The sequence below is a fragment of the Psammomys obesus genome, unplaced genomic scaffold (genome assembly GCF_907164565.1).
Source record: "Psammomys obesus unplaced genomic scaffold, mPsaObe1.curated_primary_1811, whole genome shotgun sequence".
Taxonomy (NCBI): Eukaryota; Metazoa; Chordata; class Mammalia; order Rodentia; family Muridae; genus Psammomys; species Psammomys obesus.
Genome location: NW_026596463.1, coordinates 5,842,554 through 5,868,461, shown reverse-complemented (window position 1 = coordinate 5,868,461; position 25,908 = coordinate 5,842,554).

Genomic DNA, 25,908 nt, shown 5'->3' with positions numbered 1-25,908 from the left:
ATCGCTGTAGGCTCTGTGTGATGCTTGACTGTGGGAACTCCGGATTCTGAGAGTCTAGCTATAGGAATGATGAGTCTGTCTCTGGCCTCCCCCTGCCCCTCCCTGAAGTGGTCAGGGGCCTCTGCCTTCCCCGGACTGCGGCTTCCCTGTGAAAGCATTACTGCTGGGAGAACAGCTGCTCCCCCAAATTCTGATGTTCTCTGCGCAGGGGCCCTGCCGTGTTAATTAGGAAGACTGCATGTGTAAACACCCGGCTTGTCTTTTTTCATCTCTTTAAAAAAAAAAAAAAAAAAAGACTCTTTTGATCAGCGCCATGAGTAAATGTGCAAGGTCTTGCAAAGATGTGTGAAGAATATGAAGGAGGTGCCGCCTTCTCTGACACCTGCCCCTGCACTCTCCGAAGTGGGACTGCGGAGCGCCTTGTCCCAGATGGCCTGGATTCAGGGAGAGCTCTGCTAATAGCTCCTGCTTGAACCCAGGCCTCGTGAGCCTACAGCATTGGGAAAGACAAGCTTTACTGACCCTCTCCACGCTGCCAAGCACCAGCCGGGTAAGACCCACAGGTTCCCACGTGGGTTCACACGTGGGATAGGCTGCTCCCTCCCAGGCCTGGGCTCTGCCTCTGACAATGATCGCCTAGACTGGCTCCCTTTGGGATGGGAGGGAAGGGAATGAATAGGAACACCATAAGATAAGGAAAGTAGAAAGAGATGCAAGCTAGGATCTCAAACTCCCATCTTCTTTTTAAATGCACACCAAGCGTGCCAAGCATATTTTAGGATTCACTAAAGAGACCAAACACGGATGCTGTGACCAGTTTCTCTTCACACATCCTCTTTCCTTTCACCCTGACCTCTGGCAAGATTTAGCATTTCCTCATATCCTTTTACATGCAAATTTAATCCATAAGGCATTAGTTAACATGCAGATGAAAGACTCTGGGTAGAGCCTCTTTAGACGGAGAGACCCCGCTTCCCAAGAATCAGCGAGACCAGCCTTCGGATGCAAGCCGCAAGAGGTTTATTTCGATACACGGGTACCCGGGGGCGACAAAGCCTTTCGGAAGACCTGCGCACCTCTCGGTTGGGGTAACGGGTTTTTATAGGGCTCGGGAGCAAGAAGCACGGTTACAGAAGCGAGAAGCATAGTTACGGGGATCTGATTGGGGGATTTGAACAAAGCCATAGTTAGGTTACGTATTTGAAGCAGGGAAGGCGGGAAAGCAGATGTGAGCTAAGTCACGTAGCCGGTTCAGAGAAGGCGGGAAAGACTCCCGGTTCTTATCTTGGGTGTCCCAATTGTTTCAGGCGCCCAACCGCAGATACCCTGTTGTTGGACACCTGTCCTGCCCTGCCTCTGACCCTGCACTGCTTGTAAAATAGTGTTGCCAGCATTATGCTAGGGCTTTTTATTTTTTCAGCAGATATCACTGGTGGTTCGTAGCTGGTCGAGCACTGAACAAGTACATGCGGAATTTATGAAAGAAAGATGCCATGAGCTGGCTTCTGTGCAGGGACAGAAACAGAGGAAAGAACTTCCCTCAGGGCCTGCTTCGGACTGTTCTGTTCTCATAGCTCCTCCCCTCTCCAGTGCTTTCCCATGATTCCTTTTATTCTCCTCCACTCCTCTTTCTCTCTGAGAACTCACCAGAGGACCACTGGGTTTCTCTCTGGCTAGAGGTGACTAGGTTCTGCTCCTGCAATTCATGTCTCCTCTCTCAGCAGTAGCTCAGCAGTGGCCTGAGCTGCTTATGCTCTGCGAGAATCAGAAATAACCAGTGTTGGTCCTTGTCATCCACAGAATTAAGCGTGTGAGACTTCCACTGGTCGTGAGAGAGAGCACTGCCTGTTTCTCCCAAGGCCTTACTTGTATTCACAGCTCCTCTCTGACTACTGGACTCTCTCTCCTCTCAGGACTACTGTCATCTTTTCATACCTCACAGGCTCTCTATCTCCCAGACCCAAGCACCCTTAGTCATTCTTGCATTCAGTTTGTAATAGAAATTTCAGAAAGTGCTTTCAGCTCATAGAGGGAAATCACCTAAAGGGACTCTAATCCGATTCCCAAATGCACATAGAGCGACAATCTCTTCAATGGAACGGAACTAATCGCAGTAAATTGGTTTTTCTGGTACAAAACAGTCTCTCCAAATATGCTGCACAGTTTCTTTTTGGAGTAAAGCAGACTCTAGGGCTCACCGTGCTCACGTCTCCATCCCAGGCACACCATCTGGACAGCTGTGTTCACTAAGGGCGACGGCGCTAGTCTGGCTGTGGGTAAAAACTAATGAGACCACAGCTCTGCAGGGACACACTTGGGCCTTCATCCCATTTTCATAACATGGGTGAAGGTGGTTTCAGGGGCCCAAATCCACAGACAAATTCCCTTCAGAGCTCTGGTTGAGGCCGCCAACCCATTGCTAAGCTCTCCCAGAGCTGAGTGGAGAGAAAGTGTGTAGAGGGCAATAATCAGACAGACGCCTTTGTTAGCTGAGAATGTCAGCATGGAGACTGCGACGGCCTTCCACCAAGAAAATGAGAGGTTTGAATCAGCCCATAAGAATTTAAGTAGAAGAGCCACATGCCTTTAATCCCAGAACTTGGTGGGTGTGTGTGTGTGGGGGGGCAGAGGCAAGCAGATGTCTGTGAGTTCAAGGCCAGCCTGGTCTACAGCTAGGCTATGTGGAAATACCTGTTTAAAAAAACAAAACAAAACAAACAAAAAAACAAACAAAGAATTTAAGGACAAGAAACAAAGGAAAGGGTTGGCCAAATTTTTCTAGTTGTTTTTTTCTTTCCTTTGGGCGAGATGGAGATATGGTTTTTATTGACATAAGAGAGCCAATGGTTGTGTTCCATTCACTTCAATGGGTTTACTTGCATTAAAAAAAAAATCTATCATTGATCTGTCAACCTTTTTATCTATCATCTTTTTATCCCTTTTCTTTTTATCTATGTATATACATATATGTATCATGTTATATGAATAGCTATTAAATACATAATATAACAAAATTATTCTCCACTGTGGACATAGGTATGTGTAATTACAATAGCATGTTGCACCAAGGCTGTGCTTCTTGGCTTCTATCTCTTCCTGGCTTTCTATAGATACCTGAGAGTACATTTGTTTATTGTTTAGATCATAGAACAATAATTAGAGAGCTGGCAGACAAAAAATCCAATCTAAAATTGCTACAGCTTTGGGAAGACAAAAGTATTGATTTCAAGAACACTTAGTTCACAATAGCTAAGCAGCCTTTCTCCCTATCCCCACAGCCCCTGGTGACTTCCTCAGTTCCTTTCCAAGCAAAAAGCTGACCTTTCTGTGTGTTCACACCCAGGAAAATAACACACCAAGGGCTGGATGCCTGGGCTCTGGTACCGCTCACCTCTCCACAGAACAGGCAAGCTCTCATGCCCAGCCTCATCACCTCAGGCCAGGAGCTGGCCTGTGCTGGCTGTGTGTAGGTTCAGGACTCTTGAGGGTCTTTGTTTGTGCCACTACAAAGCAGGACTGCTGTCTCCGTGTGACGCCCCTTCTCTCGGGCTGTATCTTCTCATGGGGTTAATTACACCAACCTGAGTCTGGGCGAGCATGAGTTAATTGCCAAGCACTTTACAATTATCAGGAGCCCATGAGGTACTTCACCACCATGAAGCATTACGCCTAATTATTGTTCATAATGATAAAGTAAAGGTTTGGAACCAAAGTGCTCCCATGGCAACCTTAACACATACACACACACACTCACTCTCTCACTTTCTCTCTCTCTCTCAGACACACACACACACACACACACACACACACACACAGTATTAAATACAACTCACAAGCCTGCCATGCTACTGGGAAAATATTTCTCTTTCTAAGTGGAGATGAGTAGGCAGCTGGGAGAGGATTTTTCTGGGTGCTTTAGACAGACCTGATGACACTCCCCAGCCTGCTGAATCCCAGCCCAGCTCACTCTGCCGAGGCAAAATCCTTATCAGGCAGACAGCATGAGGATGCTACGTGTGACTTTTTAAAAATGGTGTTACAGCTTGTCAGTAAGAATAGTCCAAGGTGACTGAGAGTATTCTATGAATAAACTGAAGCATCTCCCTAAATAAGCAGTAGAGCGGACACTAAACTATCTATCAGTGGGAAGGCTATTTACAGACAGACGAAGGCCTGCAACTCAGAATGAAGGCTACGACACAAGTGTATCCATTTGGCTAAATGAAATCCCTAACAGTTCAGTATGACCCCTTATGACGTCAGTCTCACAGAAGTACTTGAACCCTCTGCATATCTGGCTGGAGGCATCTGTGACATGAAGTGTTGTGACTGGCTTTAGATTGTTGGAAAACCCTGGGGCTACCAAGGAGAAACTCCACGCTCCTGCTTTGATGGAAGGTTTACCAGTTGTTTCTTTTGCCATAAGTAGGCACTAGCAAACTTGCCTTCTTTTGTTTTACACGTGGGGAGCCTAGGCAGAAACTATCTTGTTGTGTGCTTGGTTTCAGCATGAAGAGGGGAATGTTAAGGACATACAACTTGGCTCCATTGTGTGAAACTGTGCAGGAAAAAAAAAAGAGCTTTTTCTCTAGAAAGACAGTGAAGGCAGACCCTGGGCCAAGGAAGGAAAACTAGCTCTGCAGAGGATAGAGATGTGGTGCTCCATCGAAGGCGCGCCCTGAGCAGCTGGCCTTGTAGGCTGTGACACGTGCCCAGGCCAAGGGGATCCATCAGTCAGCTTGGGTTGGTATACTCTCTACGGTTCTACTCTTCCTCCTCTTCTTCTTCCTCCTCCTCCTCCTCCCAGAAGGCCTATCTTTTAGTAATTTACAGACTAGGTAAAATATCTAAATAAGAAAAGACCTCAGGACAAACTCCCAAGAAGTTGATAAATAATGGGCTGTCATGAGCATGGAGCCGCAGGGCTAGCATTCGTGAAGACCGAGGTGTGGCTCAGAAAGCTCCTCACTGGGAACAGAGGTGCAGCTTTAAGACTCAGGCAGGAGTCCTGGTTTAGCCACTTTGAGACTTTGGGATAAATTACTTCACTTTGCCAGGCTGCCATTTCCTTTTGCAGAAGGAGGGACAATTGCAGTATGTCTTCAGAGGTAATTATGAGAGCTGAGAGACCGACTGTCTTTTCATTGCCTTTGACAAAACCAAATGTTTACCCCATTGCTTGACACACAGCGATTATTCTATAAATCTTAACGATCATTAATGTTGATAGGTAAGGAGGCTTAGGGGGTGCGGGTGGGGCACATGTGGAACTTCCAGAATGGAGAGCCCTACACCATGCTTATTATCTTAACTGCTGACATACGAGGTTTCACAGCTGAGACGCGAGCTAAGTAGCCACTTAAACATGTCTGGCAGGCTCCTTACCGTTGTGCCTTGGTTTGTTGGTTTGTCAGTAGGGGTGATTACAGCAAAATCTACCACATGCCGTCGCTTTGAAAAGGAAACAGAGCCTGACATACATATATATAAAATCATATATATATATATATAATCAGTATATAAACAGTATTTATTGGTGTTAAAAAGAAACTGTATTAATTATTAATTAATTAATTAATTATTAATACCAATTATTTGATCATGAAATGTTTAGCTGATAGAGTAACCAGTGAATATGTCTGGTACATGCTGTCATTAGCAACTTAATGTGCTTACACGTTACAAAGTCCTTGCTTTTAATTTTTTCATTATTGAAAATTCAACAAATCAAAGATTCTAAGCCCTGGGGGAGAGTGACAGAGTTTGTACTTTCTGCAGAAGTGAAGCCCCAAGGGCCCCGTCACTCCATTTGAGCACCATGAAGTTCTGGCCAGCTGGATGGAACGGTGGAGAAGGCAGTTGTTAGGACGCGCACGGGAGACATTCATGGGAGACATGGTGACATGGATGACATCACTCCTCTGTTAATTCATGCACATCCTTATTCAGCAAATACTGACGTTGTGTGCCAAACGCTACGCTGAGCTTTTAGGTGTGACAGTGAGCAGACAGACATGGCTCCTGGCTTACTGCTAGGCCCCTGTGGCACAGCAGATAGAAGCACAAGCTATTTCTAAAGAGTGGAGGTTTTGAGTGTCCCGAGTTGATAGTCAAAAAGTCAAACTCCAGGGGAAAAGGAGAAAAACCATCTAAAGTCTCATTTCTAGAATTTGAAGCAGTCCTTTAAAGCCAGAGCTAGCTGAGTGACACTAACTACAACTAAAGCAACACCTCCATTTTATGTTACAGGTCCCTGGGACTTGGGAGGGACAATGCTGAGGGACTGTAGAAACAGCCCTGGGAAAGGCCTGAGCTGAACAAAGGCTGTAAAGCCTGTTCCCCTCTCCAGATCTCTGCAGGGACTATCCCTCTCTGCAGAGTGCTATAAAGATGGCTGGCATTTAAAAGCAGATTTCCATTTTATATTTCTGAGGAGCCTCAAAGACGTACTTGAAAGGGCCAGAGACACGTAATAAAATCTGTGATAAATGGGTCTCCCCACTCCATCTATCACCTCATGCCACAATTCTTTGCCCAATTATCTTCCAAGGAACATGTGAAGTTTAAAGATGAAGTGGGCACTAAGACCATTAGTGATGGTTGGGGTGCTGGGCATATCAAGTCATTTATCTTTCCCAAATGTGGGGATTGGCTCAAAGTGTGGGGATCAGCTCAGAGTGTGAGAGCATCTTCTTTTGCACCTTCTTCACAAACCCTGCCACCCCTGTGACATACTCGGGAAGATTTGGGGTGAGATATTTGGGCTTCAAGTATGCCAACAGCAACATTTTCTATCGTGCAGAAAGAATTCTTCAAGGTCAGAAAGTGCATGGCTGTGGCAGCTGAGAAAGGAAATGGAGAGATGGGATAGCACTGAAAGAAGACTGCACGGAGAAAACCGAGACTCATAACTCACACAGATGAAATTGCTCATTAACCACTTGGTCTGAAGTGCCCGTGCTTTTGTTCCATATTTAAAGCCTCTCTTAAATAGGATTAATTTATAGAATGACAGGTAATGCCACCCACAAGGGGAAAATAACTATTTATGCATCTTCCAAGATTACATATTAAAAGGCGTTTTATTGCGATTTAATTTAGTAAGTCAGAATCTTCACCCGGAGATCAGTCACAACGATCGTGGTGTGTGTGCTCATTGGCTGAGGGGAATGACAGAGAGCAGTGAGGACAGGGAGGATGAGAGCGAGGAAAGCCCCAGGGCCTGGTGCAGCCCCTTCAGCAAAGCCACTGTCGAGTGCCTGCAGAGCCAACAGCCTGTTGGAGGCAGCCTTTTACAAGGCAGTCAAGCAAAAGTATCAAAGTGTGCACACCGCCCTTCGTGAGTGTGGTTTTTAAGTTAAGCCATGAGTACCTTACCATTACAAAACAAGCATGTAGCTACTGAAGAGAATTGCCTCCTTTCTTAAAAGCACAACTCCCAACTCCTCCGTATGCTTGCTCGCCTTGTGAATAGAAGTTTTGTAGTGATGGTTTCCCTCAAAGTCATTGTCCATCCCATCATTCCGTGATCTCCCCTGGAGCACTTATCACAATCAGTGCTCATCCACTACTGATTTCTTAGTCCTGTCTTTACCACGAATAGGTTCTGTGGGGACAAGGTTGCTCCTATCTTAGTTAGCAACATGTCCTACTGCTGGGAAGAGCCTCGTGAAGTAGGGGCTTGGCATGTGATGTTAACGAGTGGAATGAGCACCCATTCTCAGGCGGATGTGGGACAGGTGGTCCTTAAGACAGAAAATAAGTGAGCTGCCTGGCTCTCAATATTTGGCCAGTGGGAGAACCTGTACCAGAGCCTGGCATTTTCTGTTTTTGGAGGGAGAGAAAATGAAGATGAGGAAGGGCCAGGGATGAGTCTAAAGAAATGAGTAGTCATTCTCTTTTTCTGATGTGTTTATATCTATAACAATATTTGATGAGGAATGCAAAGGCCTCCAGTGGGAACATCTTGGTGTGTGGAAGAGCAGAGAAGCCACTGATTGAAGCAAGAGGGAGAAGTCTCGAAGAGGAGATCAGAGACAGAGTAGGTGCTTGCAGGCCACAGTGAGAGTTGGAGTTTTATTGTGAGACTGACACCATTGAGCAAGACTCATTGGAAGAATGAATGAATGAATGCTCTTTAGTTTCTTAAAAGAATCTGGTTTTCTGAAGAGGGCAGAGGTTAGCACAAGTGGAAACAGGAAGAAATTTCAGTAGTTCTGAAATTTGATGGTGGTGAAAATGATGGTGGTGGCAGCAGCAAGGATGAAGGACTAGCAGTTTAGTTGGGGCAAGATTCTGGTGGTACACCTTGATACCTAAACCACACAAAGACCCAACAAAAAAAAGAGAACATCAGACTTATCTCTCTTATGAACATTGATGCAAAAATACTCAATAAAATACTTGCAAACCTAATCGAAGAATACATCAAAGATACCATCCACCATGACCAAATAGGCTTCATTCCAGGCATGCAGGGGTGGTTCAACATATGGAAATCCATCAATGTTATCCACCATATAAACAAACTGAAGGAGAAAAACCACATAATCGTCTCGTTAGATGTCGGAAAAGCATTTGAAAAAAATCCAACACCCATTCATGTTTAAAGTCTTGGAGAGATCAGGGATACAAGGCACATACCTAAACATAGTAAAGGCAATATACAGCAAGCCTATAGCCAATATCAAACTCAATGGAGAGAAACTTAAATCAATCCCACCTGAAATCAGGGGCAAGGCAAGGCTGCCCACTCTCTCCATATCTCTTCAACATAGTACTTGAAGTCCTAGCTAAAGCAATAAGACAACTAAAGGAGATCAAGGGGATACAAATCAGAAAGGATAAAGTCAAAGATTCACTATTTGCAGACGATATGATAGTATACATGAGCGACCCCAAAAATTCAACCAGAGAACTCCTTCAGCTGATAAACACCTTCAGCAAAGTGGCTGGATATGAAATCAACTAAAAAAAAAAAAAAAGAAAAAATAGAAGCCTTCCTGTATACCAAAGACAAAAGGGCTGAGAAAGAAATCAGGAAAACAACACCCCTCACAATAGCCACTAATAACATAAAGTACCTTGGGGTGACTCTAACCAAGAAAGTCAAGACCTGTTTGAAAAAAACTTCAAGTCTCTGAAGAAAGAAATTGAAGAAGATATCAGAAGATGGAAAGATTTCCCATGCTCATGGATTGGTAGGATTAACATAGTGAAAATGACTATTCTGCCAAAAGCAATCTACCCATTCAACACAATTGCCATCAGAATACCAACACAATTCTTTACAGACCTTGAAAGAAAGAGTCTCAGCTTCATATGGAGAAACAAAAAACCCAGAATTTCCAAAACATTCCTGTACAACAACAGATCATCTGGAGGTATCTCCATAGTATAGCTTGACCTCAAGCTATACTACAGAGCAATAGTAATAAAAACCACATGGTATTGGCATAGAAACAGAAAGAAGGATCAATGGAACTGAATAGAAGACCCAGAAATAAACCCACACACTTATGGATACTTGATTTATGACAAAGAAGCCAAAACCATTCAATGGAAAAAAGACAGCATCTTCAACAAATGGTGCTGGTCTAACTGGATGTCTACATGCAGAAAAATGAAAATAGATCCATATTTATCAGCCTGCACAAAACTAAAGTCCAAGTGGATCAAAGACCTCAACATAAAACCAGACACTCTAAATTGGTTAGAAGAAAAAGTGAGGAAAAGCCTAGAACTCATTGGCACAGAAGACAACTTCCTGAACAGAATAACAACAACACAGGCTCTAAGAGCAACAATCAATAAATGAGACCTCATGAAACTGAAAAGCTTCTGTAAAGCAAAAGACACTGTTTTCAGAACAAAATGACAGCCTATAGACTGGGAAAGGATCTTCACAACCCTATATCTGACAGAGGGCTGATATCCAGAATATATAAAGAACTAAAGAAGCTAAAAAGCAACAAATCAAGCAATCCAATTAAAAATGAGGTACAGAGCTACACAGAGAATTCTCTGTAGAGGAATACAGAATGGTAGAGAAACACTTAAAGAGATGTTCGATGTCCTTAGCCATCAGAGAGATGCAAATCAAAACGACCCTGAAATTTCACCTTACACCCATCAAAATGGCTAAAATAAAAAATTCAAATGACAACACATGCTGGAGAGGTTGTGGAGAAAGGAGAACCCTTCTCCATTGCTGGTGGGAATGTAAACTTGTACAATCACTTTGGAAATCAATCTGGCACTTTCTCAGACAATTAAGAATAGTGCTACCTCAAGTTCCTGCTATACCACTCCTAGGCATATATCCAAAAGATGCTCAAGTACACAACAAGAACTTTTGCTCAACCATGTTTGTAGCAGCTTTATTTGTAATAGCCAGAACCTGGAAACAACCCAGATGTCCATCAACGGAAGAATGGATACAGAAATTGTGGTATTTTTACACAATGGAATATTACTCAGCAATTAAAAACAAGGAAATCATGAAATTTGCAGGCAAATGGTGAGATCTAGAAAAGATCATCCTGAGTGAGGTACCCCAGAATGAGAAAGACACACATGGTATATACTCACTTATATAGACCTATAAGATATGATAAACATGATGAAATCTATATACCTAAAGAAGATAAATAAGAAAGAGGACCTGGGGTAAGATGATCAATCCTCACTTAGAAAGACAAATGGGATAGACATTGGATGTAGGAGAAAACAAGTAACAGGATAGGAGTTTACCACAGAGGGCCTCTGAAAGACTCTACCTAGCAGTGTATCAAAGCAGATGCTGAGACTCATAACCAAACCTTGGGCAGAGTGCAGGGAATCATATGAAAGAAGGGGGAGTTAATAAGACCTGGAGAGGACAGGAGCTCCATAAGGACCAAATATATCTGGGCACAGGGTTTTTTTATGAGACTGTTTCTCCAACCAAGGACAATGTATGGATATAACCTAGAACCTCTACTTGGATAGCCCATGGCAGCTCAGTATCCAAGTGGGTGCCCTAATAAGGGGACCAGGAACTATTTCTGACACAAGCTTAGTGGCAGGCTTTTTGACCGGCCCCCCCCCCCCCCCGGAAGGAGCAGCCCTGCTAGGCCACAGAGGAGGACTTTGCAGCCAGTCCTGAAGATACCTGATAAACCAGGGTCAGATGAAAGGGGAGGAGGTCCTCCCCAAGCAGTGGACTTGGAAAGGGGCAGGGAGGAAATGAGGGAGGGAGGGTGCGATTGGGAGGGGATGAGGGAGGAAGGATGGGATTGGGAGGGAATGAGGGAGTGGGCTACAGCTGGGATACAAAGTTAATACACTGTAACTAATATTTAAAAAAATAAAAAATTAAAAAAAAAGAGATTCTGGTGGTAGTGCAAGGAAATGCCTAAAGTGGTTAATCTTCATCGCAAACTTGGCCTGGATTAAGAGTCACCCAGGAGATGAGATGCACTTCTGGATATGATCATGAGGTATTTCCAGAGAAATTTAACTGAAGAAAGAGGACCCACCCTAATTGTGGGCTGGACTCCTGAACAGGATAAAAAGGGAAAGAGGAGACAGTAAGGCGGGCACCAGTGTCCATCTCTGTTTCTTGACTGCAGATCCAGTAAGGCCAGGGACTCAAGCTCTGGCTGTCATGGGCTCCGTCACCATGATGGCCCTTTCCCTCACACTGTGAACCAAACCCTGCTCTTCCTTTCTTGAGTTCCTTTTGTTAAATATTTCATTGTAGCACGAAGAGAATACACACCTAAAAGATTGTTGATAAGCTGCATGGGAGATACAAGAGACGTGGCAGGAGATGAGGCCCCTGGTTTTGCCTGGGGTAACGGGAAGAAGAAACAGCGATTTATTTCAAAGTGGAAGAGCAGAGAAAATTAACCTGGCTGTGTGTGCGTCACACTTGAGATATCACTTAGACCTCTAAGTGGAGAGGCCAGGGTGGAGGTGCAGCTGGGGAAGAGGTTAAATCTTGGCAACACAAAAGTGCTATTGGAGGATACTGAGTACAGGAGATCACTTGAGAAGAAGCAGAGATGGAGATGAGACCAGTCCTAAAGACCCGACCACCAGCATGTAGAAGCTGGGGGTTAAGAGGAACTGGGGGAAAAGAACCTGGGATGGAGGAAAGTGGAGTGGGATCCCAGAAGCCATGCACAAACGTTAGGATAAAAAGGCTGCAGTTGGCTGTGAACCCAAACAGCGGGCAGACTGAGCGACAGTTGCAGAGAAGTGCCTCCTGGTTGGAGTGTGCTGGTGCCAGTACGTACAGCCTAGGCTGAGGCTCGAGCTGAGGTGGAAGATTGGAGATGATTCAGGTTTCCATCATCCTTGAAACCTGAGCACTGCTTGTCCAGGGAAGTTCTTGAGACACTACGTTGTCCCCTCAGCAAGCACAAATCCTCTCCTCTGGAGCTGCTTACACACCTGCACGATACACACAGGAAATCCCTGCTTCTCCCAAGAATGGCAGTAGCGGCGGCAGCAGCAGGCGCCACTAACTTTATTTTGGTGATGTAATACAACAACTAGATTGAGAGAAAACAAACAAACCTATATTAAAAATAAAACACTACTACATGTGCAATTTACTTTTTGTGACAAAAACTGAGCTCAGACTGGCTGTGAACTCACTATGAAGTATGTGTCTGAGGCTGGCTTCAAACTGCATCTTCCTGCCCTGTCTCCCTTGGTGCTGAGATTGCAAGAATGCCATTAATGCTGGCTTCCGGGTGTGCTACTTTCTGTGCGCACAGCCACAGAACCAAGCTCAATATTTTGCACTTAACGGCAGACACCTCAGAGAAGTGAGGACACGGCGTCCTGGAAGAAGAGAAATCCACAAATGCATAGAGGGCAGAAAAGGACACAAGGCTTCTGAGAGAGAAGTTCGCTGTAAAGTGAACGCCACTGACACTTTGCATTCAGGGAGAGTATTCTAATTTCTTCAAGTGCTAAGAATGGATGGGTTTTTTAGCATGCCCCATTCTGAAAAGGGTACTTCATCATTCTTAAAAGCAAGACGAACCATTCATTTTCCCCCTCATACTCTCTGATCAATAAAACAGTAAGTTTGGCTTCTCTTGGACATTCTCATTCAACACATGTCACATAAAGTCAGGGGACCCTGGGTCCATAGGCAACAATGGAGGCCGGAATCACAACTTGAGGACATCAGCATTGGTCTCCCTTTTATTAGTCTGCCTGATGAGAGCAGTGTTCCAGTCCCCTCCTGGGGCAGTGCTTCTAGCACCGAGGTGTGAACGTTTAAAATCCAAGGGATGATCGCTCTGATGTGTCTTTATGAGAGACAAGGGTTCATGTATAATGCTTGAAACTTAAACTAGTTAAACGCCTCATCAAACACAAGCAGAAAATGAAATGATGCAGAAAAGCAGAAGAAGGCTTGGCTGGAGAAATGGAAAGGGTTGTGGGGGAGGGGATGGTGGTGGAGGGGTGTGTGGCTTATTTGGTAAAGTGCTTGCCCTGCAAACAGGAGAACAGAATGTGAGTTCTGATTCCCAGCCTGTATGTAAAAAGCTGAGTGAGCAGCTGTACCTACAATCAAACAGTAAGGAGGTGGTGACAGGAAGGCCATCGGAGCGTTCTGGGCTACTGGTCTGGTCAAACTGGTAAGTTTCAGGTTCAGTGAACAACCCTGCCTCATAAAATAAGATGGAGAAGGAAAACATTGACAACCTCTCTCTGATGGACACACACACACACACACACACACACACACACACACACACACACAAACTTAGATGAACCTCAAGGGCATTATACTAGGTGATTAAAAAGAAAACACAGTCGCAAATGGTCATATACTATATAATTCCATTAATGAAACAAATCTTTAAGCGATAAAATGGAAAACAGATGGTCCAGCGTCATAGATGGTGGGAGGTTGGTCAAGGAAGAATGTGACTGTAGCAGCATGGCACAAGGAGACCGTGGCAGCAACGAAATATCTCTGTTCTCTTATTGATTGATTGATTGATTGATTCACATATTTTATTTAGCTTCATTTTCTAACAGGCAGATAGCACTGCAGGTTCTTATTTTTTTTTAAATTATACTTTATTTACTTTGTATCCCCCCTCTAGTTCCCTCCCGCCTCCCCTTCCAATCCCTCCCTCCTCCTTCTCCACACACTCCCCTCCCCAAGTCCACTGGTAAGGGAGGGTTTCTTTTTCTTCCTTCTGATCCTAGTCTGTTAGGTCTCATCAGGAGTGGCTGCATTGTCCTTCTCTGTGGCCTGGTAAGGCTGCTCCCCACTCAAGGGGAGGTGATCAAAGAGCAGGCCAATCAGTTCATGTCAGAAGCTGTCCCTCTTCCCATTACTATGGAACCCACTTGGACATTGAACTGCCATGAGCTACATCTGTGCAGGGGTTCTAGGTTATCTCCATGCATGGTACTTGGAAAGACTCTTGTGCTCAAATATTTTGGTTCTGTTGCTCTCCTTGTGGACCTCCTGTCCTCTCCAGCTCTTACTATTATTTCCCACTTCTTTCTTAACATTCCCTGCATTCTGCCCAAAGTTTGGCTGTAAGTTTGGACATTTGCTTAACTATGTTTGTAGCAGCTTTATTTGTAATAGCCAGAAGCTGGAAACAACCCAGATGCCCCTCAACTGAAGAATGAATACAAAAATTGCGGTACATCTACACAATGGAATATTACTCAGCAATGAAAAACAAGGAAATCATGAAATTTGCAGGTAAATGGTGGGATCTGGAAAGGATCATCCTGAGTGAGCTATCCCAGAAGCAGAAAGACACACACAGTATATACTCACTCATATCGACATATAATATAGGATAAACCTACTAAAATCTGTACACCTAAAGAAACTAATCAAGAGGGAAGACTCTGGCTAAAATGTTCAATCCCAATTCTGAAAGGCAAAGAGGATGGACACCAGAAGAAGAAGAAAACAGGAAACAAGTTAGGAGCCTCCCACAGAGTGCCTCTGAAAGGCTCTGCCCTGCAGACTATCAAAGGAGAAGTTGAGACTTATGTTCTCTTATTTTTGTAAATTACTTAAATCAACTTTTGTAACCCACTGAGCCCAATGAGGGCAGAAGGCCTAACTGTGGGAGCATGGGAAATCTATCAGGGGCCACACCCTCAAAGGAAACAAACCCTCTCTCTGTGAGGAAGCTCTTAACTGCCAATGGCTCCTCAGTGAGGGCTGGAGCCTTGGGAGCCCCTCCCCCACCTCTGTTGGAACAAGGACTGGCTTGACATAGTGGGGCCTCTTGTGAGTGCTGCCACGTGTTCTGTGAGTTCATGCATGCAGCACCCGGTCATGTCCAGAACACACTTTTTCATTTTTATTTTTTGCAGCAGTCCCCCTGAACTCTGACCCTTCCTATCTTTCTGCTGCCATTTGCTAAATAGTCCTTGAACCTTTTGGGGGAGGAGGGTGAAATACAGCTGCCTCATTTAGTGATGAGCGCTCCAGAGTTGACAAGCATCTTACCAAAATCTCCGTGATAGCTGCCGCCTGCCGTAGAAGGATGCTCCTTTGAGGAGGGCTCAGAGTATAGTCTGTGGTATAAAGGTGTGTGTTAAAAGGCAGTTTGACACCATGTCCACCTACCAAAAATATCGGTAGTAAGATCTCCCCTGGGGTCTGTGACAAGTTCTGTTCTTGGTAGCAGCGATGGTTCCCGAAATCTGCACCTGTATCAATAGCGTGAAAGTATATGCTGACAGTGTCCCAATCTCAGCCTCCCTCCTGTGTTTGGTATTGTATTACAGGTACACAAGAGGGAGGGACCACGCCTGTGCTGTCTCTGTCCTGTGAATCTTCAATTATTTCAATATAAAAAGTTTTAAAAGGCCAGTGCATACTGTGGTCCAGGGAGTGACAAGACAAGCCACAGGCCAGGAAAGCATTCTGTATACATTTATCTAACAGAAGGCTCACATTCAAATATATAAAGAATTCTCACAAATCAATTAAAAAAAACCACACAAATCAGTCAAAATGGGTGAAGAGAGAGGTGCAGGTTCCTGATGGGTTCTGGATTCCTAATGCCCAGCAACACTGGTCATTAAGACAATGCAGATTCAGAGCAAAGTTAAACCACCGTCTTACGCAGCCGTGAGAACAGTTTGGATGAAGAAGATCTGGTGAATGTACAGAGCAATCAGAATTTCCCTCTGTTGCAGCCAGGAATGTAAACTGGACTGACTAGTCTTCAAAGCGCTAGCATTTGATTTCCCTGGGGAGTTACTAAAGATTATTGTTATTCAGAGAGTTTATTGGGGAGTATGTTCGAGACCAGCATAGAAAGAACATAGTGGAGGAGGGGAAGGAAAAGGAAAAGGGGATTTAGTACCCGGAGCAGCTAGTTACATGGCAGTCTCAGGAAAGACATCAGCTGACTACATCAGGAAAGCCAAGCTGAGACTGATATACAGAGCTATACTGAGTTGAAGCAAGAGGGCTTCAGTGTTGAGCAGCCACCAGAGCAGTGGTTCTCAGCATTCCTACTGCTGCGACCTTTAACACAGTTCCTCATGCTGTGGTGACCCCCAACCATAAAATTATTTCATTGCTACTTCATAACTGCAGTGTTGCTACTGTTATGAATCAAAGTACAAATACCTGATGTGCAGGATATCTGAGGGTCACATGACCCTCCCCAAAAGAGTTGTGACCCATGAGTTGAGAACCACTGCATTAGATGAAGGCTGTCCTAGGAAGAGGCAGTATCTGGAGTGAGGCAACCAATCAAGCATTGATCAAGGCAATTCCTGAAGAGGGCTGACCCCGAGGTTGGCTTCCAGCCTCACTGTCCCTTAGCTGAGTAAATAGTAACACTGCTCATCTCTCCTCATCCTACCCTTGAGTCACGTGGCTTCACTCTCCAGTTTGGGGAGCGGCTCCTGCAGCAGCATCCGAGGCCAGAGCACGTCTTTTATCTGACTCACTTCATCTTCTGCATCCTCTTCCTCCACACGGATCTGCTGGGCACAGTGGCTTATCTGCTGAAATGACCTGGACCCTCGTTCTTAAGAAAAAAAAAAAAAGATGTCACCAGTTACTATGCTCATCTCATCTGTGTGTGCCCTTGTGGAGGTCAGAGGTCAACTTCAGTTGTCATCGGTCACTGTGGTCATTCTCAGGCTAGGATGACTAGACTTGTTTGCGTAGAAGCCAGAGGCCAACCTCAGTTGTTGTTCAGGTGATATCCACCTTGCTTGTTGAGACATAGCCCCTTGTTGGCCTGAAACTAACCATTTAGACTAGGCTAGCTGGTCATGGAGCCCTGATGATCCCTCTCTGCTCTCCAGTGCTGGGATTACAAGTGCAAACCACCATACCCAACTTCTTGACATGGGTCTGTGAATCCACGGTTCTCATGGTAGCACGGCAAGCTCTTTGTTGACTGACTCAGCAACCTCTGTGTCCCTCTGTTTGCCCTCTTGCCAACAAGTGGAAGCACAGGTGTATAAAGAGGGGCCTGGTTACTCTCCCATGAAGCTGGTAAGTTGTGCCTGTCAATACAATGCTTGCTTGTTTGTTTTTCTGCTTGCTGGCCTCTTGGCAGAAAGAGCCTAAGATTCCCAGCCAGTGGCCATAGCTCAGTGGTGTCTTGCTGAGCCTCCACACTGGTTAGAAAGGCCCCCTTTTGGGAGACAGGATCTGTAACCCATAGAGGCCCAAATGCAAGGATGACGAGTTAGGTAAGGCTGTATTCCTTCCTCCTCTCAGATCCTGGGTCAGTGTATTCAATTACTGAGTGTACAGCACGATATAAAGGTTGCTGGGTTAGCATGGCTACCCAGTCCTTGCAAGGTGCTACTTGTAAACAGACACTTCAGCCACACCTTTGACAGGACATCCCATCTCTCCCTAGTGGGCTGGTTCTGGGTTACTTGGTGTTCAATGGGATTAGTGGACCCTGAAGTCACATGCCTATCCTTTGCTGTAAAGAGGGGGCTTACTCCTTGGTTATGGAATTGAGTTAGATCATCTGGGCAGGAGAAACTAACCTATATCTAAATATTCACCCGTTCCTGTCAAAATAAAACAGGGCCTTCCCTTCCATTGCTGAGTGGGAAAGGTCCAGCCGAGCAACTTTCCAGCAAGTGGCAGGCTGACCTGCTTGAGAAATGGTGCCAGATAAGGGCCTTCTCAGTGGTTCCGTGGCTGCCAGCTTGGACACCCTATAGCAACTCTAATAAGACACTGGCCAATGGGTGTGGTTGGCTGTCTCCCACAGGTTTGGTCCTTATTGTCCAGATGGCTTTTTAAGAGTTCTAACAATGGTGAGTGCTCCCCAATAGATGTTAGCCCGCACCCTAGGGCATTCACACTCTGTGCCTGCTCCCTCATGTTCATTCTTCTCCAAGGGACTTCACTATTCCTGGTCTTTCAGTTTTTCTCCTTCCAAATCAGTCCTTGCCCAACTGGATAAACCACTGGTCCCTGCCTATGGGCCTATTATTTTCTAACAGGGCTATTTCTCTCATTACACAAAGTCATTGCCCATGCCCAAAGGTTTCTCGTTGAAGGAACTTCCCCTTATTGCTCTATTCCAGTGCACTTGCGTGAGCCACCATGCACACTAGGCTTGCACTCATGTCCCTAACACCCTGTCTATGAACTGGGCACAAGCTTTCTCCTCCTCTGTCTGGGAGGAATATCCAGAAGGACATGTTATTATGTTCACAAACACAAAAAGTTCGTATATGTGTGTGTGTGTGTGTGTGTGTGCATGCATGTGTGTGTGGGGTGCATGTGGGGGAGGTGCCAGTGCACGTGAACGTGAGTGGAGCTCAGGATAATCTTGGATGTCATTTCCTAGGCACCATCTAACCTTAGGTGTGTGTGGGAGCCAGACAAAGTCTCAAGACTAGCAACTATATCTAGACATATACCCATCCTAGTAGCAAGAAATGAGGGGCTTTCTCCACAGACTTTGGTATTCATAATACATATATCATATAGCACAATAGCGTCAAACTTGAAACAACACAATGTTCATAAACTGAAGAATGAATAAATACATAAATGGCCTTATCATACAGTGGAATATGTAAGGAAACTGAAATATGAAAGAAAGAACTATTCCTATACTAACCGATGGCGAGCAAATCTTCCAGGTTGAGTTTAAAACTCCTGAGCCCAAATAACACACACAGTGTGATTCATTTTCATCAGTTATTGAGGGCAAGGAAAACTACATCGTGGCATTAGAAATAAGAATAAGAGGTGTGTGTGTGTATGTGTTTCAGTCGGTGAAATGCTTGGTGCCTATCCCTAAGGACTTGAGCTAAATCTCAATACCCATCTTAAAAGTCAGGCACAGTGATGTGAAATTGTAATCCCAGAACTGAGCAGGTAGAGAGAGGTGCACGTTTTGGGCTCAGTAGCCAGCCACACTAGCCTAATTGTGGAGTTCCAGGTCCCAGTTAGAGAGCCTGTCTCAGAAAACATGTAGACAGCCCTGAGGAATGACACTCAAGGTCATCCAGAGGACCTTTCAACGGAGAGAGAGAATAGCCTTTACTCCTAGAAGAATGGGTAGGCACCACCTGGGACCTTCTGAGATAGTGTAAATGTTTTGTATCTTGAGTTGAACATTGATTATGTTGAAGTATGTAAACAAAATTCAAATTTTTTAGCTTATACACTTAAGATTTATGAGCTTAATATGTTAACTTTTGTTTGTTTGTTTATTTGTTTGTTTGTTTTGAGACAAGAGTTTCTCTGAGTAGCCTTGGCTGTCGTGGACTAGCTTTATAGTCCAGGCTGGCCTCGAACTCAGAGATCCACCTGCCTCTGCCTCCGTGAGTGTTGGGATTATACCCTAACTGAAAAACAAGTTATGTGACATCTACACCCAAAGAAGGGACTAGAAAAAAAAACTTTTTTTTTTTTTTTTTTTTTTTTTTTTTGAGACAGGGTCTCACTATGTCCATGGCTGTCCGGAAACTTACCATGTAGACAAGGATGGTTGCAAACTCACAGAGATCTGCCTGCTTCTCACTCCCAAGTTCTGAGAGCCACCACACTCTGTTTAGAATACAGTTTTAGAAACAATTTTTGAGACAGGTTTTTCACTGTAGCTGTGGCTATCCTGTAACTCATTCTTTAGACCAGGCTGGTCTTGAACTCAGAGATGTGCCTGCCTGTGCCTCCCATGCTGGAATAAAAGGTGTGAGCCACCACCTCTAGAATACATTTTTTCATTGATTTATTTGTTCATTTTACATCCCAATCACAACCCCACTCCCTCCTCTCCTCTCAGTCCCGTTCTCCTACTCACTTCCCTCATACCCTCTCCCGCCCCCCAGGTACCAACCTACCCTGGCACATCAATCCTCATCAGAACTAGTGCCTTCTCTTACACTGAGGCAAAGGCAGCCCTTCTAGGAAAACAGGATCTAGAGGGAGGCAACAGAGTCCAAGTCAGACACAGCCACCACTCCAATTGTTAGGGAACCCACTTGAGGACCAACCAGCCAATCAGCTTCATCTGTGGAGGGGGCCTAAACCGGCCCATGTATCTTTGGTTGGTGGTTTAGTCTCTGTGAGCCCCCATGGGCCCAGGTAGGTTGACTCTGTAGGTCTTCTTGTGGAGTCCTTGACCCCTCCAGCTCCCCCAATCCTTCCCCTAACTCTTCTACAAGACTCCTTGGCTTCTGCCCAATGTTTGGCCGTGGGTCTCTGCATCTGTTTCCATCAGCTGCTGAGTGAAGCCTCTCAGAAGACAGTTATGCTAGGTTCCTGTCAGCAAGGATAGCAGAATATCATTAATGTCAGGGGTTGGTTCTCTCCCATGGGGTGGGAACTTGGGCCAGTCATCGATAGGATATGATTGTGTTTTGCTCTCTTCTCGGGCTTTTTTAAGAAGCCATGCCTCAGGGCCACTTGCTATTGATAAATTCTTGAAGTCCCAGGGTTGTGTGCTTCTCTGACCAGATGTTTAAGAGGTGGCTGAAAGATTTCTGCTTTCTGCCTACAGTAACCTCTCACTCCAATGTTCTGGAATAATCCCCATTTCTAGAGTGCACTGCCTCTTCAAAAAACATAAACATGCTTGAGCCCCAGTGTCTAAGCCCCCGGAAACTGGTCCCTCGCCTTCTTTGTTGGAAGCATCTGATGTCACTATTCCTTAGCTATTTTTCAAATACCCTGACAACTTCCCTTTCCCCTTTCCCCAAGGCTTTCTGGGTATGAATGATTTAACACGACTTAATAATCAGATATTTAAAGGGACAATCTTCTTTTAAAAGATTTCCTAGTTTGTACAAAATGAACTACTTCATCACCAGAAAACGAGTTATAAACAGCCTTGTTTTCATGATGAATACACCGGGCAACGGCCCTCTCAGTGGTGTGCAATGTGACCCCTTTACTCAAGTTCTCGAGTCGAGTCATTTCTTCATCTTGAGGAGTAGCAGGAAGAATAAGGTTGCTGTGGAGATTATGTCGGTAGACATGAAATCCTAAAACAGTTCCAGAACACACTGAGCTTGTGTGGCAGAAGCTCCAGCGAGGTGGGGTTCACTGCGCTTGTGCAGAAGAATAGACTCCTGAAACCAACCACTACGTCTTCTGTGTAGACAACGACTCTCCTTGTGGGAGGGGCAAATCCTAAATAGGAACTGAGCCCTTCCATGAACAGGCAATGAGCCCCCATTGTCATCAGAGTAGACAGAATGACCTAAGTTATGAGGAGAGACTTTTTCTTTAAAAGATTGAGTTGAATGAATTATTAAAAGCGCATTATGGGTAGGCAGGGTAATATCAGGAGCTCTCAATTATTTATGTCTTATTGCTCTCTGTCTGTGGGTGTCTGGGGTACCTCATCTTTTGCTGGTGGGAGTGTTTCTGCATTGTGTTCTTGGCCCAGAGTGTTTTCTGATAATTCATCTTCCCAACATCATCCTGAAACATCTTACTCAGTTAAAATAAGCAGAAACTTTTTAGTTATGTTTGTAGATGGCTTCATTATATCACAGAATTTATCTTCTACTTTAAGATGTGTGAGAGTGAAATTTTTTTTCCAAAAAATATGTTCATTTCTGAATTCACTATCATCTCTCTGCTTTTCTGAAAATCTGGGTGTCAGAGGTAAGAAATAACATTTGGAAGTCTTCATAGTCCCGGTACCTTACTGCTTCCTTTCCTGGTACTTCGGACTCCCAAAAGGGCCAGAGCACCTATTTGCTAGATTGCGTTCATTAATGTTAAGCACATTGTATATGCTGACTACACGTTTCCTGGGCTAGCTGTACGTAAGTGGGAAGAGGACTGCCTTAGCTGGGGTTTCTATAGCTGTGAAGAGACACCACGACCACAGCAACTCCTATAGAGGAAAATATTTTATTGGAGCTGGCTCAGAGGTTTAGTCCATTATTGTTACAAAGGGAAGCATGGTGGCATGTAGCCAGATATGGTGCTGGAGAAGGAGCTGAGAATTCTATACCAGATCAGCAGGCGGCAGGAAGAGAGCCACAGGCCTGTGAGCCACAGGCCTGGTTCTCTTACACCTCAAAGCCCGCCCTCTAGTTGTCACCTTCAATAGCACCACACCTACTCCAAAGAAGGCCACACCTCCTGGTAGAGGCACTCCCTATGGGCCTCTGGGGGCCACAGGGACCAAGATACCCACATGGGTCCAAACTACACAAATATGAGAAAGGGGGTGGGTATTTACAAACTACTGTGGAGAGGATTTTGGTAAGACAGGAGAGCTCCCTGACCAGCCCGGAGCTTTTTCTCAACGTATCCTATGCACCAAGAAGCAGAAGAATGAAGTTGGTGCTAAATGTGTTGGAGGGAGCATCTCCCAACACCCCAGACTCACTGCTGCGACTGCCTTGACGATGCCACGCCTACAGAAGCAGGAAGGACTGTGGGATCTTGACATAGGGGGTAGATTCTGAAGGAATCCAATACACCTCCATGTCTCTGTATCAAAACCTCTCCAAGATCGTAAAGCTTTGGCGGTGAGCAATCAGCCAATCCTAGCATGAAGGATGGATGGAGGGAGATGACAGTGGAGCTAGAACCTGAGGGTTCCACGGACTTTCTCTTGGATTGCGGTATCCTGTCGGTCTATTCAATGAAGTTCTGTGGTAAGACGTGCAACTTGGCTGATAATCTTTGGATGAGGAACAGCCTAGAAATCTGAGGGGTGTGATTCAAAACTGAACTGTGCACAGAACTTCACACAGCACTTTGTTTTCTTCCTGGAGCCCTCCCCCACCCCCACCTCCACGTGCCTTGTTTGTTAACCTCTAACTTCTTCCTGACATTTACCTTGACTACAATGGGGTCTTCAAATTACTACAAGACACGTGAGGAGAGACCAGAAGCTCTGGTTTCTAACCTTTACGTCTGCCTGATGAGTTCCATGGAGCTAAGCACCATCTTCTTCCCCTCCTCCTCTCAGGGGTAGGTGGTAGCCGTGAGTGGCTCTGTTTTGGCCAGACTTGATATTGGCCTTTAGGGACTCCTTCTAGGCTCCAAAAGGAGTGGAGACCAGAAGTTATTAGACAGTGATTTGAGATGCTGTCTGAATTAGTTTTCCTGTCTTGATTCTAGTACTCGTGTCTTAATTCAAGTGGGCAGCTAGACCCAAACACTCTCAACTAGTTAGCTTATAAATAACTGAAATGTATGTCTTTGGGGCCTGGAGGCTGGGAAGGCCAAGACCAAACCGTCAGCAAGTCAGTGTCTGGTGGGGGCTTCCTTGCTGTGTTCTTGTGCTGTAGGGAGGGGCAAGGCAGCTCTCTGCGGTCTCTTTTAAAAGAACACTGTATCTCAGTCATGAAGGCTTATCCTTATAACCTAGCCAGTCATGCCACCTCCTGTATGAGGGGGGTAGGAGTGTTAAGGTTTCAACATGTGAAATTCAGAGACAGAAAAACACTCAAGCCTTGGTGTTTGATGTTAGTGTCCAGTCTCTCTGAGAATTTTTATTCAAATCAATTACTTTAGAAGAACATCTCCAAAATAACGAATGTGGGTTATTTTCCCGTCCCTCAACTCAGAGTAGCCGTTCTCTTCCCGACGTTCCCCCTTGTACCTCTGTCTCCCGCTAGGACACAGAGCTGTCACTTGTCTTCCTTTCTTCCTGTCCTCCCTTCATTTTTGGCCCACATCTCTGAATGCTTTCCGAACCCTTCACATTTCTTCCCAAACCACCCCTGACCGTTCTTTCTTCTACATTCCCGACAACTCTTGGCTGGCTGTTGTTGCTCCTTCTGGGAACAATGGATAGGCCCTGCCAGGACACAGGTCCTGAGCTGCTGCCAGCCAACAAGCTGGATAGCCTTTGCTTACCTACAGGCCGGCTTATTTTTCAGCCTCAGTTTCCCCTCCCCTCAGAGAGCAGGAAGTCATTCTGTATTTTTCTTTGGTGTATTAGGTTTCTCAAAATGTTTCTGACCAGATTCCAACCTCTTCTTCCAACCTCTTACCAGAAGTGCCCTCTTTTCCCTTCGTAAGCAGGCCTCTTCACTGTTTGCATTCTCAGCTCTTAACACACATCCTTGAAACTGACTCAAAAGGGTAGGAGGGGAGTTCAGAACAAGCAGAATGGGGTATAGTCCTAGCCACAGCAGCTCTTGCTGAATTAGCCAGGGCTTGGGCAGGTGTGTGTGTGGGGGTGGTGCACAGTTGCATTCATTTTCTGTCCTCTAAAAGTTCACCCTACAGTCCACTGACACCCAGAAAAGGATGCTCTCCTCCAACATCAAGCAATAGGTCTCTCTGTTGTTCTGGCAACAACAGAAGCAGGTATTCCTACCAGCCACTTGTGATGAATAATCCTTAGATTATTTATTTCTCTGAGAGATGGGACCTGTGTACTTCCCACTTTTCTCGTGATGATGCCCAAGTTCAAGGAAGGTCAGAGCTCCACAGGAAACTCCATTCCAACCCTTCCTTGCAGCATTTGCCTCCGTCCCAGGCTGAACATGGCGGTTCCTCATCCAAGGCCGTTCTGCCAGGATCTTCAGTCAGATCGTGTGGGAAGTGGAGGAGACACAGATTAGATCAACGCTGACAGATACTGTTACAGCGCAGTGCCGTCTGCCCCAATCTCGCTCATCCTTGCTGTCCATGTGAGGGCTCTGGGCTGCTGTCCCTCTGGGCTGCCCTTGTGATCACTGCTAAGGTTGCGTTCCTCTGCCCTGCAGTGTTCAGACCCCGGTGTGGTTGCATGCACACCTGCGTGTACAGGTATGCGTTTGGAGTGGCTTGTTTGCGTACACCTTTGAACGTTTTCCCGCGCAGAACTGGATCCAGTTTCCTTGTCCACCTCTTTTTGGAAGGCCAGGCCTGCTCTTTAATGTGAATGATGGACAGCAAGTGCATCGTGGCTGGCCTCTTCCCTTCCCTATGGCTGTCCTCCTCTGTACCTCCAAAGCCCCTCAGACGTGATTTCCTCCTCTAGGTCTGCAGTGTGCCTTCTGTGACTCCTGCTAAGCCAGTGGGAGCAGGCTAGGACATGGTGGACAACCAACAGACATTGTTGAATGAATGAATTTCTGAAAGTACTGAATCACTTTCCTTTGGGAAAGTGTTTCATTTTCAGGTTGAAAGATTGAGACAACTAGCACATACTCTCTCTGTCTCTCTGTTTCTTTCTCTCTGTGTCTCTGTCTCTCTCTTTCTCTTTCTCTCTCTCTCCTTCCAAGTTCTCTCCCTCCCTCCCAAGTTCTTGGGTTATAGCTCTATGCCACCAGGCATGGTTTCCTAGGTTTTACAAGAGACGGAACTGAGGGCCTGGTACATGCTCTACAAACTGAGCTATAGCCCCAGCCCCTCTGACTTGCCTCTTGATAATTTCTGGTTTACTTAGCTCACTTCTTGGTTCCTCTGAACAGAGGTCCCCACATGTCTCAGGGCATCCTGAG